Source organism: Sturnira hondurensis, unplaced genomic scaffold, assembly GCF_014824575.4.
Source record: "Sturnira hondurensis isolate 20B ecotype Veracruz unplaced genomic scaffold, ASM1482457v3 Scaffold0008196, whole genome shotgun sequence".
NCBI classification, from domain to species: Eukaryota; Metazoa; Chordata; class Mammalia; order Chiroptera; family Phyllostomidae; genus Sturnira; species Sturnira hondurensis.
In genome coordinates, this window is record NW_028080827.1 from 11,087,183 (window position 1) to 11,101,895 (window position 14,713).

The following is a 14,713-nucleotide window of genomic DNA, read 5'->3' on the forward strand; positions in this document are numbered from 1 at the left end:
ACTGCGCTGCCGCCACCCCCCCTCACCTTAGTTCATGTCCATGGGCTGTACATATAAGTTCTTTGGCTTCTCCATTTCCTATACTATTCTTAACCTTACCTTGTCAATTTTGCTTCTTACTCCCTGTACCTTTTCCCTCATTCACCTCCCGCCTGGTCCCTGCTGGTAACCCTCTGTGTGATCTCTATTTCTGTGATTCTGTTTCTGTTCTAATTGTTTGCTTAGTTTGTTTTTTACTTTTTTTTTAGGTTCAGTTTTTGAGGGTTGTTAGTTTGTTGTCATTTTACTATTCATTCCTCACTTTTAATCACACGACAAAATAAGTATCTGGGCAAAAATAGTAACACTGTATATGGGGTATATAAAACATTTAAAAGTAAAATGTATGACAACAGTGACTCAAAGGATGCAAGGGAAGATTATGACAAGGGAATACCTTGTCATATGGTTGTTACATTTGAAGGTAGACCTGTTGATTAAAGATATACTATATTATAAATTGAAGGCAAACACTAAACATTAAAAGTAAACAGTATAGACTAAATGGAATACTCAATCCAAAAGCAAGTTTAAAAAAAAACATAGGACACAAATAGAAAACATCTTACAAAATGGTAGATTTAAATCCACCCATATTAATAATCACATTACGTGTAAATAGTCAAAAGGAAGCATACAGAGAAACAGGAGATTTTATCTAAGTTTTTTACTTTTATATTTTTTCCAGTTTTGAACATATTTTTAATAGATTCTTCCCTATGTGAAAACAAAGATAGTGAACATCACATCTGTTCATACACAGCTAACACTGTGTAACAAACACCTCCGTACAGTCTTAACACTGGTAACACCTCCTTTTTATGTATCAAGGACAGTCTGTTCCTGAATCCCCCCATGAACTTCAGACAACAATCAAGTTATCTTGAACCAGCAACTTACAACCATCAGACCCAAGATAATATCCTGTAACCATTTTCCCCAACCCCTGTGAGAAAGAAGATAAGCAGGTTAAGGTTTAAATCCAAGCCTATCTATCCTGTTTCCTTTGTATTATATAATCTACATCTCTGTTAACGTTCACTTTAGATTGGTTTTTTAATGCCTTCATTTTTCTTCAAATCCTTTGCCATCTTTTCTAGATCTTGCATGCATTTTTTTTTTTTTTTGGTAAATCTCTTTCAGTTGTGAATAGAAATGGCTAAGTACACAAATAGTGCTAGAGATATATACCCATTTATTAATGCTAAGAGAAGGGTGAAGCCATAAGATATTAATGAGTTAAAACACATAAAACATTTTAAAACCTTTGAAAATATCCAGCAGGTTTTTTTAAAATTATTTTCCTGGAACTTACTTTTTTTCTGTCTCTCTTGAAGGCTTTTTCTCAAGTACTGATATACAAGATGTACATATATGGATTTTATAGTCAATATATTTCATTTTAAAAATAATAACTAATACAGTTAGCCCTTATCTTGTGTTTTTCACTGTGCTAAGTACTTTATATATCATTACATTTTTATCCTCACAAAAACCCAGTGAGATGAAACTGTTACCTCATTTCACAGTTGAGGCAATTGTTAAGACAGAGAAATTAGGTAATAACGTTAGTTGAAGCAGAGTTGTAATTTACACCTAGTCTGCATCCAGAGTGTTTATTCAAACCATTTCCTCATGTCTCCTTCCTAATTTTATTATTATATATATTTTTTCTTTTCCTTCCTTCATTCTTTCTTCTTTTGTTTTCCCCTTTTTATATTTTATACACACATACTGTGACTTAAATTGATTTATATAGCTATTTATAATGAGTTGGTATGTTAAAAACTTATTTTGAGTTATGCCTGAATCACAAATGAACTTTGGATTATAACCCATTGAGAACCTGAGGCTAGTAGCCTTTACCTGTTTTCAAACTGCCAAGGTAAGATGGCAGTAAATTGCAAGACTGGAGGCCATGCATTGAAAACTGAATGTCTCATTTTTCACCCTCAGAGTATCTATTATGTAGCAAGAACCTTACTACATAAAATCCTTTTGTACAGAAGGCTCTCTTTTGTTTCAATAAAGTAGAATAGTCTCCTTTCAGTTGTTGTATATTTGTGTATTCTCTGTGGTGCACAAAGTGTGCCCCCTTTCTGCATTATGTAGGTGGAGGGTGTTGAGTCCCAGTGAGAAATTTTATTAACATTTAGAGTTTTTCTTAATCTGAGTAGAATGAAGTCTTGGTAATTCAGACTGTATTGACTTCAGTTTGCTATGTTTAGCATCCCGTATTCATGGTTAAATATTTCAAAGTGTAATTAAAGAAATGTATGATGAGTTGCTTACACATTTCATTTTTATATCTGCACAATTGTCATAATTCCAAAAGTCCGTACATTTTTTAGCACTTGTCTTTTTCCTGCTACTACTAGCAGTGCCCAAATTTATATTCTGTTGGAAGGGAATACCTGATTACTAGTAAAATAGACAAGGATGTCAATTTCATGGAATATTAAAACAGAAAAATGTAATCTAATCCAAAAGAAACTGAGGCCTGGGGAAGTTCAGTGACTTGTTCATGTCACATAGCTAGTTTATAGCTGAGATAGGAGTAGACACTCCTGACTTTTTCCATGCTTGTTTCGTTCACTCACTGTTTCTGACCAGATAGTTGGTGAATGGTAGCAGTTCCATTGACTAGCTCCTTTCTTTTTATTCCAGTTCTTGCTGTCAAAGGAAACTAGCTAATTAATAATTGTTTATTATTTGTCATTTTAGAGCACAGTTCTGTTAAGCTGTCTCTGCTTCCACATGGCTGTGTGCCATAGATAGAGCCTTGGAATAGAATCTGTCCCTGGCAAACAAACAAAATAAGTCTAGAATTCTGGATCAGTGTTCTCTAAACAAGTGGCATCTACCTTCTGGTCCCTGGGTCCATAAAAAACAGACTCAGCTAGATACTGACCTTGCCTGGTAAGGTCATGGTTTAAATTAAACAGCCAAAATATAGAAAAATTTGAGAAAATGATGGGAACTAACAATAATAAGCTTAATTTTCTAATTATCATTGTATGAATCAAAATTTTTGAGAGAAGCATTCTTAACAAGAATTTGGTCAAAACAATCAGTACATCAGAAAGTAGATATTTAAGTACGTAACTACCAAGATAATTTGATAATATGTTCTCCTCCCTTTCCCCAGCCAAATTATTTGGTGATGTGATTTTTACCTGATTTGTGGGGGCCCAGGGGGTGTTAGGAAAGTAGACAAGATTGAGGTGTTGAGAGATTGGCTTAATTTATTTAATCCCTACATAGTTGTAAAGTGTCAATTGAATTATTTCAAATTCTTTTTTATTTAAGAATAGAATAAACATTATGATGCAAAAGTTATTTCATTATTTTTAGAGAATATGTATTCACTATGTTTTCTCCTGAAATGCAGCCAAAGATGAAGAGATGTTTCCTAGTTGTGTAATTTGTTGGATTGCTGGAAAAATGAATGTTTTTTTGTTTCTAAGTTCTAAACGACATGTGATTGGGGAAGTGTGGAGACATTTAGTGAGAAAACTTGCTTAAATTCCAAACCTTAGGAAAAACAACAATGCAATATAGATGATTTCAGGGACACTTTAAAACATGCAATTATAAAATAAGCTTACAGAAGTAGAGTTTAGATTTTAAGCTACTTATATTGAGTACCTTGCTATGTATTCTATATGTGGTAAAATTGGACCATAAAGTGGCTCAAAAAGTTTTGATAAGCAACTAAAACTGATTAAAATGTATCTTCCTCTGTTCATTAATTCCTAATATTTAACAGCCTACCCACCTCACCCAGTCTTAGTGAATTCTGCATTCTAATTGTTATCTCTGGGCATTCTGATGGCTGAAAGGCAAACTGTCTTATATAAACCTTCTCATCCCGTTCTGTCTATATTTAATGTGTGAGTCTGATTTTAGGAGAAGGGGTGTAGAGCATGGTGAAGGGTAGCTGGATTGGTCTGTATTTGCATCCTGAGCTACTTTGTCTCAGGTTTTAGTCTCAAGAAGTCATTTCTTTTTTTCATTTTTATTATCAAGAAGTCATTTCTAAAGCCTATTCAGATTGCCCATGTCTGACTGTGTGCTCTTGTCAAGGATAATGAGATACTTTATTGGTACTTGAGCAATTCTGCAGGAATTGCTGCTTACAATTCACAGGAGGTTGGTATAGAGTTAAGATGGAATGACTGGTGAGATAAAGACTGAGTTAGAAAAGTGATTACAACTGGGAAGTTGTTAATCACTGACCTCTATAGTGATCCTCTGGTTTATCACTAATCTCACTCACACTTGGCATTTTCCTATGCTTCAGCTTCATCTTGCATAGCTGTGGAGTAATTTGGCATAGAGTGAACAAGAGAGGGGCATGGAGTCCAGCAGCTGTGCTTGTTGGCATAGATATTTAAATATCTTCAAAGTAGCCAGCAGTGTGCTTGGCACACATGTTAGCCAATAATACTTAAACAAATTGTTGTGAAGAAAATAGGCAGACATTTAGTTTAAAATCCTCTCTCTTTTCTTAAAAAATAATCTGTTTGTTTGAGATCCTTTAGCTTTTTTTCCTGTAAGTTTGAGCAGATTGCTACCAAAATGAAATCTGTGAATGTAATGGTTAGCATTGGCCAAGGTTCTTTCAGACAAGAATTTCCAAGTACTTTATAGGCATTAATTAAGCTGTACAGGCCTGTGTGAGTTGATTTTTCTAAAAGATGAATGGTACCATTGATGTTAAGTGACTTGTAACTTGCCCAGTTCACTCATGAGAGAGAGCGTCAAGAACCAAGAGATGAATCTAGTAATCAGGATCCCTAGATCTCTGCTCTGGTATAATACCTAGTGGTGTTACAAGTTTCCCCACTTTGTAGGATAGTGTTTTATGTTTCTCCAAGTGGTTAGTGTGATCCAAATTGTCAGAAACCTTCAGTATAGCATTCACCCACCAAAAAAAAGAGGGAAAGCTTCTCTATGAGCAAAGACCCTAGGTAAATAATGAGTTTTCAAAGATACCCAACGGAAAGGAGGATATCTTCTCACAAAACTTGTACCGAATTTAGATTTGTGCCCAATTATTTATATTTACTTATATAAGGGTTTCATATTGTTTCTCTGAAAACAAATATGGAAAAGTTTTCATGATTTATATATTGAAATACTTCATTTTGAAACATAGTAATGTTGACCTAGGTAACTTTTTGAAAAGTTCAGGAATTCTCTTTCCAGGTTAAGACTGTACCTTATTTTTAAAAATTAAAAAACCCCAGCCAAACAGTTTAATGCTACCCATTTAAAAAATATCACATGGAATTTTTTATTTAATAGATTGTGAATTTGAATTAATGGATGCAAATCAGTATGCCTTACAAAAATGAATGTTGATGTAATACTGGCTTTCAGGTGAAAAGGGAAACTGTTCTAATTAGTAGTGTTACTCATGAAGTCAACAACTGTTTCTTAAGGAGTATATTATTCACTGAAAATAGTAAATTTTAGTTTACAGGAAATTTTCAGGTATTCACTATATTGCTATAGACATAAATGCTGAGCCAGCTATATCTTCCATAATATCTTTGTCTCCGGCCATTTCCTCATAAAAACATTATTTTGAATTGGTAGCAAAAGAGTACTGCCGAGAGTATTACAGGGTAGGTTTCTCTAGCCAATAAATAGAGGTCTACAGGAAATCTTGAAAATTTATTGTAATATCTCATAGCTGTTATGAGCTTCCTTTAATCACTCCTTGATCTAAACAAGATTTCTAGTAGGAAGAAAGTACAACTAGCAATGCTACCAGTAATGTAAGTAAAGTACCTTTCATGGCACCTTTCTCATAATAAGTAGTCAGCAAATGCTAGTTCATGTCACCATACCCACTGCAATCTCAAGACTTTCAGAGTAAAGAGAGGAAGTAGAAGAGTCCTAAACTGCTTTGCACTGTAAGGAAGATTCAGCAAAGCATTCTGGGAGTTTTGAGCCAAAGTTGATAAAAAGAGGAATGCCATGTCTCCCACAAAGAGGTATGCTGTAGCCCTGGCTGGTGTAGCTCAGTGGATTGAGCATGGGCCTGCGAACCACAGGATCGCAGTTCGATTCCCAGTCAGGGCACATGCCTGGGTTGCAGGCCAGTTCCCAGCGGGGGACTCACGAGAGGCAGCCATACATTGATATTTCTCTCCTTCTCTCCTTCTCTTCCCCTCTAAAGACAAGTAAAAAAAAAAGAGGTATGCTTTAGTTTCCCCACCATATTTGTTGAAGCATGCTGGAAGCAAGGGATTCTCAGTGTAAAAACTCATGGATTTCAGAGTACAGCATCTGGAGCCCTCGGGTCAGTTACATTTCCTGAAGTAGAAGTTCTGCAGGTTGAATTCTCATGGCTGCCACAGCAATTCTTTTTCACAAAAATTGTTTTAAACATATACACACAAACAAATTCCTGCATTGGCCACACAAAACAACCTCTGGGATGTCATTGTGCAACCTCTGATCTTGTTCAATTTGTTCTTTTTTTTTTTTTTACATCTTAGGAAACTGAGGCCCAGAGAAACAGGATCAGAATATTTTTCCATCATGTGCCCTGTGTGAGAACTGCAAACAATAGCAATTACTTTTGAATGAAAACAACATAACTGACCATGTTCTAGTAATATCCACTGCCAACTTTTAGATTAGTTGGGTTTTGCTGCCAATCATTTTTGGGATGATTTGTCATCAGTATCTCTTCACCAGAATAGATTTCACATGTGGTGCCAGATCAGTTGATTGGTAGAGGCTACTTAGTAGAGGGCTAAACAGAGAAAAATTCTTATGCTATATTTGGGTTATACCAAATATCTACATATATGATCAGAATGTGGAGATTGTGTCCTAAACCTTCAGTGGAAAACAGTGCAGTATAGTATGCTGTTAAGAATTTGGTGTCAAAGAGCCCTGTGTTCTAGTTCTTTGGGCTATTTACTAATTCTCTGACCTTAGGCAAATCACTTCTCCTCATAGGTAAATGGTGATTTAGTAGTACCTACCTCAGTGACTTGGAAGAATTTATTATTTCTTCCAAGAAATTATTTGTCTGCATTGTTTTAAGTCTTCTAATTAGTCTACCAGCTTCCATGCTTATTCTCCACATAGCAGTCACAATGATACTTTTAATACATAGACCATCTTTTCAGTATATACTATTGATGGTGTCAGTTTGATTTGCCTAAGAAAAAAACATGTAACTTGACCCACTACTAAACATACATAGAAACCCAGTTCAGATTTAAACATGAAAGATAAACAGTAAAGCTTTTCAAGGAAAACATAGAAAAATAGATGTATAACCTCAGAATAGGCAGATCTTTTAAATAGTACACACACCAAAAAAGAAAAAAGAAAGAAAAAAGAGGAAAAAATTTTTTTCTTTTCTAGTCATAAAGAAAAAAATGGACAAATTGGCCTACATTAAAATGGAGAATTTGTTTGTTAAAAGACCCCATTAAGATAGTAAAATGTCAACCTACAAAAAGATATTGCCATAGATATAATAGAAAGTTTTCTGTCAAAAATATGTGAAGAACTTCTATAAATCAACAATTGCAGATACCAGTCGGAAAAAATGTGGGCAAAAACATGAATGGCTATTATACTATAAAATACCCTGATGTACAATAAACATGAACTCACTGTGATTAACCCACAGAATTTGGCTGCTAAAGATGTCTATTACATCTTCTACTGCATTAATAAATAAATTCACAACAAAAGAGTGAATCATTCCACAAATTTCTTTACTAAGAACAGCTTAAATATTATATAATTTTTGCACAGTCTTTATTGTTGGAAATTCTGTTTACTCAGAGTACTTCCTCATAACGAGCTAAGATAATGCATCTCTGTATTTTTATTCTTTGTTCCTAGGTCTCTTCACTGGGACCTAACAGTGTAGTCTCTGATTACTCCTTGGTATGATAGCTCTGTGAGTATCACAAAGTACAGAGGCCACACTTCTAGATTTTCTCTTCTCTAAACTAACATCCCAGTTTTTTTTAGCTGATTTCCAGATCCCTCACCAGCCTGGCTGTTTAGGTTTTGTTTGTTTTTAAGCATTATGCTTAAAATGTGCGTGATGCAAAGTAGAAAGCAGTCATCAGTGGACTTTTTTTTGTAAGACTGTATTCTAAGTTAGTGCTGCATTGGGTGAGAGTTGGACTATACAGCCTCTGAAGTCACATTGAAAACCGAGTCTCTGAGCCTGGGAAGGTTCATTTGGTTTCATTTGGCAATTCTGATTACTCAGAAATGATGTGGGAGTCCTATAATTCACCAGCCCTTTAGGGAGTTACCAAAACTGTACTTAAAAATCTGAATATTTAACAGCTAGTGTTCAGACTTAGGTGTGGTATATTCCACTCCATGAGGATTCCTGTCATTTCCACTCTTTCTTCTACTTCCTGGGGGAATTTTCTCAACTTTTAAGGTTCCCTTCTTAATTCATTCTGCTTTATGTATTGCCTTAGTTATAGGCAATTTCTTGTCACTCCTCCATAACCACCCACAGTGCATTTTGGATCTGAACTTAAAGACACCTGACCTTAATTATGAAACTTGTATTTTATCCAAATGATATATAAAGTTTTCCACTATTTGGTACCTATTAAGGGGCAGAGGCTTGGGTCTTCATCTCATAACCACACCATCTGTCAGAATGACTAACAATATATGTCTGAAGGAATGTATCAAACTCAGGTTCTTCCATGTAGTCAACTCTTAAATATTTGTGGTTGGGTTGGGGAGGAATATAGAATTATGCTGTCCACTCCAGCATCAATTTGGCTGCTAATGTGTCTTCTGTGAAAAGAATGCATGCAGTCTTGTGTCCTCTCTGAGAGAACCCATGGTATGGGAGAACATATTCACCAGTGATGTATCTGACAGGGAGTTCATTTTTAAAGTATGTAAAGAACTTACATAACTCAACATCATGAAGACAAACAATCCAATTAAAAAATAGGCAAAGGGCCTGAATAGACAGACACCTTTCCAAAGAGGATGAACAGATGACCAATAGATGTATGGGGAAAATGCTTAACATCACTACTCATCACAGAGATGCAAATTAAAACTTCAATGAGATATCACCTCATACCTGTCAGTGGTTACCATCAATAAAACAACAAACAATAAATGCAGGTGAGGGAACCCTTGTGCACTGTTGGTGGGATTGCAGGCTGGTGCAGCCAATGTGGAAAGCAGTATGGAGTTTCCTCTAAAAATTAAAAACAGAACCTCCTTGAATTTTATCAAACATCCAAAGAAGAACTAACACCTATTCTTCTCAAACTATTCCAAAAAATTCAAGAACAGGGAAGACTCCCAAACTCTTTTTATGAGGCCAGTGTTATCCTAATTCCAAAACCAGGTAAAGACACAGCAAAGAAAGAAAGTTACAGCCCAATATCTCTGATGAACAAAGACACTAAAATCCTCAACAAAATATTAGCAAATGGGATCCAGCAATACATTATAAAGATCATACACCATGTTCAAGTAGGATTTATTTCAAGATGGAATACAAAGATGGTACAATATTCACAAATCAATAAATGTGATACATCACAAAGAAAATGAAAGACAAAAACCACATGATCCCATCAATAGATGCAGAAAAAGCATTTCATAAAATCCAGCACACATTTATGATAAAAACATTCAGCAAAGTAGGAATAGAGGGAGTATACCTCAACATAATAAAAGCTACATATAGAAAACCTACAACTACTATCATACTCAAGTGGCAAAAACTAAAAGTGTTTCCCGTAAAATTAGGAACAAGACAAGGGAATCTACTTTCACCACTCTCACTCAATAATAGTACTGGAGGTCCTATCCACAGTGATTAGATGAGAAAAAAATAAAAGGCATCCAAATTGGAAAGGAGTAAGTAAAACTGTCATTATTTGCAGATGGCATGATAGTGAACATAGAAAACTTTATAGTCTCCACCAAAAAACTACTCAACCTAATAAGTGAATTTAGCAAAGTAGTGGGATACAAAGTCAATATTCTGAAACCAGTGGTATTTTTTACACCAACAATGAACTACCAGACAGAGAAACTAAAAAAAAAAAATCCCATTTACTATAGCAACAACAAGAAATAAAGTACCTAGGAATAAATTTAACTGTGGAGGTAAAAGAACTGTAAAACTATAGAACACTGAAGAAAGAAGTTGAGGAAGATACAACTATATGGAAGTTTACATCCTGTTCATGGATTGGAAGAATTAACATCATTAAAATGTCCATACTATTCAAATCATTCTACAGGTTCAGTGCAATTCCTATTAAAATACCAATAGCATATTCCACAAATCTGGAACTAATATTTCAAAAATGTATATGGAACCAAAAAGACCAATATTGAGAAAGAAGAACAAAGTAGGAGGGATCACAATACCTGATATTAAACTATACTAAACCCCTGTAATCAAAATAGTCTTGTACTAGCATAAGAACAGACACATGGATTTATGGAGCAGAATAGAGAGCCCAGAAATAAACCCATGTCTCTATAGTCAATTCATTTTGACAAAGAGGGCAAGAGCATACAATGGAATAAAAATAGCCTCTTCAATACATAGTGTTGGGAAAACTGGACTGGTACATGCAAAAAAATGAAACTATACTACCAACTTATACCATAGACCAGAATGAACTCTAAATGTAGGTCATGTTACCATAAAAATCCTAATGGAAAACATAAGCAGTAAAATATCAGATATCCCACATAGCATTGTTTTTGCCAATAAATGTCCTAGGGCAAGGGAGATAAAGGAAAAAATAAACAAATGGGACTATATTAAAGTAGGAAGCTTCTGCACGACTAACGAAACCATCTCAAAATGAAAAGGGAACCAACTGTATGGGAGAACATATTTGCCAATAATACATCAGACAAGGGTTTAGTCTCAAAAATGCATAAAGAATTCATATGACTCAATGCCAGGAACCCAAATCATCCAATTTAAAAATGGGCAAAGGGCCTGAATAGACAATTCTCCAAGGAGGACATACACATGGCCCATAGACATAAGAAAAAATGCTCAATATCACTACTGATCAGATATGTAAATTAAAACCATAATGAGGAGTCACCTCACACCTGTCAGAATCACAACCATTAATAAAATAATAAGTGCTAGTAAGAGTATGGAGAAAAGAGAACCCTAGTGCACTGTTGGCAGGAATGCAGACTAGTGCAGCCACTGTGAAAAACAGTATGGAATTTCTGCAAAAAAATTGAAAATGTTTCACTGCCAGAAATATACCCTAGGAATCCTAAAACACTGAAAAAATCGATGCACCCCTATGTTCATAGCAGTACTATATATAATAGCCAAGTGTTGGAAACAGCCTAAGTGCCCATCAGTAGAAATGGAATAAACAACTTTGGTATATTTACACAATGTAATACTACACAGCAGAAAGAAAAAAAGAAGGAACTCCTATCCTTAAAGACAGCATGGATGGAACTAGAATATTATGCTAAGTGAAATAAGCCAGTCAATGAAAGACAAATACCATATGACCTCACTTATAAGAGGAATCTAATGAGTAAAGTAAACTAACAACCAAAACAGAAGACGTGGAAACATGGAACAGACTGACAGCCGCCAGGGACTAAAGGGGAATGTCAGAAAGAAGAGGAAGGGATTAGTCAAAGAACATGTATGAATGACCTATGAACATGGACAGTGGTGTGGGGATAGACTCTGGAGGTGAGGGTAGAGGAAGACAACGGGGAAAAAGTTGGGACAACTGTAATACAATAAATGAAAAAAAAATAAAATAACAGGTTCACAAAAAATGTAATATAATGGGTTTATTTTTGCAATTTTTACAAGATTAATAAATAAATGTGTAACATAAAAAGAATGGGTCTTGGCTGGTGTAGCTGAGTGGATTGAGCTACACCAGCCAATTTGATTGTACCAGTTTGATTCCCAGTTCCCAGCCAGGGCACGTGCCTGGGTTGCAGGCCAGGTCCCTGGTTGGGAGTGTGCAAGAGGCAACCAGTTGATATTTCTCCCACACATCGATGTTTCTCTCCCGGTCTTTCTTCCTCCCTTTCACCCGCTCGGAAAATAAATAAATAAAATCTTTAAAAATAAAATATGTAAATGCAACTGCTTTTTGACCCCTGTAATTCCTCTTCTGAGAATATATTTTAAGAATCCCAAAATACCAATTTGAAAGAATATATGTACCCTTATGTTCATAGCACCGTTATTTGCAATAGCCAAGATCTGGAAACAGCCCCAACTGCTCCTCAGTAGGTGAGTGGATAAATAACAAAGGACTTATGGAAGAAACCACATCACCACATCAAGGCTGGTAGGAAGTCCAGAGGCATGAGAGCTGGCTGGGCTCCCGTGGATGGCAGCTGATGTTCTGGTATATTTCAGTAGCTGGTAGGTTTTCCCCCTGAGAACTGTGGGGTCTAAACCAGAAGCTGAGTTCACCCACCTCGAGCACCAGAACCAGGAAAGGAACCCAAATAACATCAGCCTGTGAAAAGCAGCAGGTTTTTGTCCACTAGGGAGAGGTGGCTAGAGACACAGAGAGACTCTTCAAGGGCCAGTACACAAAATATTATTTCTAGCCACTTATCCTTGACTCCGGCAAAGGGAGTACAGAGTGGACTAGAGCCACATGAGAAGAATCTAGGGTTGGTGGCTCTGGGGAGAGAGGTGAAGTTTCAGCTGCCCAGATCCCTGTGCTGAGTTATTCCCCATATTGCAGAAGCCATCTTTCCTGGGCAGAACACTCCCCTCCATGTGGCATCAGCCTAGTGGGAAGCAATAGCCCCACCCAAAGGAATCCCTCTCACCCCACGCTGTAGAGCTTAAGCCCAGCTGCTGAGGAGTACAGCTGGAGGCTCTTTTAGTGATTAAGTTATTAGACAGCATGCAGGCAGAGACACATCTCTGGGAGTTTTAAGATTTTAACTGACCCTTCCCCAGGCCCGATGTTGGTAAAAGTGGGCCTTGATATCAGCACAGCTTGGTTCTTTCTCCATGTACCCTGGCCCAGCAGAAGGAGCCACACACTCTGAGCATTACTATCGGCTCCAAACAGGTTGCCCAAGGGCCAGTCACAGGTAGTGTCTGATGTAGGCGTCCACTAGAGTCTTTATAGATCTACCTAAATCATAGAAATAAACACAAAGAGGCAGCCAAAATGGAAAGACAAAAACAACAGGCCCCAAATGAAAGAACAAAAGAATTCTCCAGAAAAAGAGCTAAATAAAACGGAGGCAAGCAATTTATCAGATAGAGAGATTAGAGTAATGATTGTAAGGATACTCAACAGTATTTAAAAGACCAGACAAAAATAAAGAATATAGAATATGAAGTAAATAATAATACACTGGAGGGAATAAACAGTAGGTTAGATGAAGCAGAGGATCAAATCAGTGATTTGGAAGACAAAGTAGGAAAAAACACCCAGGCAGAGCAGCAAAAAGAAAACAGAATTTTAAAAAATGAGGATTTAAGGGACCTTTGGGTTAACATAAAGAGCAACAATATCCACATTATGGTGATACCAGAAACAGAAGACAGAGTGGGTAAGGGATTGAGAACCTATTTGAAGAAATGACTAAAATCTTCCCTAACTTGGTGATGGAAAAAAGACACACAAGTCCGGGAAGCACAGAGAGTCCCTAACAAGATAAACCCAAAGATGCCCACACCAAAACACATCATAATTAAAATGTCAAAGCTTAAAGACAAGGAAAGAATTTTAAAAGCTGCAAGTGAAAAACAGGTAGTAACCTATAAGGGAGTTCTCCCATACAACTGTCAGCTGATTTCTCAACAGAAACATTTCAGGCCAGAAACAAGGACCTACAACCAAGGCTACTTTACCCAGGAGAGGGTATCATTTAAAATTGAAGAAGAAATAAAGGGCTTCCCAGACGAGAGAAAGGTAAAGGAGTTTCTTACCACCAAACCAGTATTGTAATAGCTGTTAAACAACTTGCTTTAAGAAGAAGAAAAAAAGGGAAAAGAAATCAAAGGAAAATAGTTAAAAATAAATGGCAATAAATACATAACTGTCAATAACCACTGTAAATGTAAATGGCTTAAATGCTCTGATTAAAAGACGGGGTAGCTGAGTGGATAGGAAACAAGATATATAAGTGTGTGTGTGTATACACACACACACTGTCTTCAAGAGATCCACCTCAGAACAAAGATACACACAGACCAAAAGTAAATGGATAGAAAAGGATATTTCATGCAAATGGAAAGGGAAAAAAAGCTGGGGTAGCAATACTTAAATTTGACAAAATAGACTTTAAAACCGAGGCTATAGTAACAGACAAAGGACACTGCTCAGTGATAAAGGGAACAATCCACCAAGAGAATATTACCCTAGTAAACATGTATGCACCCAATGTAGGATAACCTAAATATGTAAAGTAAATCTTGGTGTACATGAAGGGAGAGATTGATAGAAATGCAGGTATAGGAGAGGATTTTAATACTACATTGACTTCAATGGATAGATCTTCCAAAGAGAAAATCAACAAGGAAACAGTGGCCTTAGATGATACACTAGAACACATGGATTTAATTGATATCTTCACAGCATTTCATCCCAAAGCGAAAGAGTATACATTCTTTTCAAGAAGAACTAACACC

General features: G+C 36.2%; 1 protein-coding gene across 7 annotated transcripts in view; it reads left to right on the forward strand.

Moving 5' to 3' along the window:
- Nucleotides 1–14,713, forward strand: part of TCF12 (transcription factor 12) — a 366,824-nt gene that overhangs the window by 225,890 nt on the left and 126,221 nt on the right. The window contains exon 1 of one of the 7 annotated variants that reach the window (XM_037053974.1): nt 6,366–6,371. The exons of the other annotated variants lie outside the window; for them this stretch is intronic. The gene's annotated coding sequence lies outside the window, so the exon portion shown is untranslated. Of the gene's footprint in view, nt 1–6,365; nt 6,372–14,713 lie in introns of those variants that run through there. 7 annotated transcript variants of the gene reach the window in all.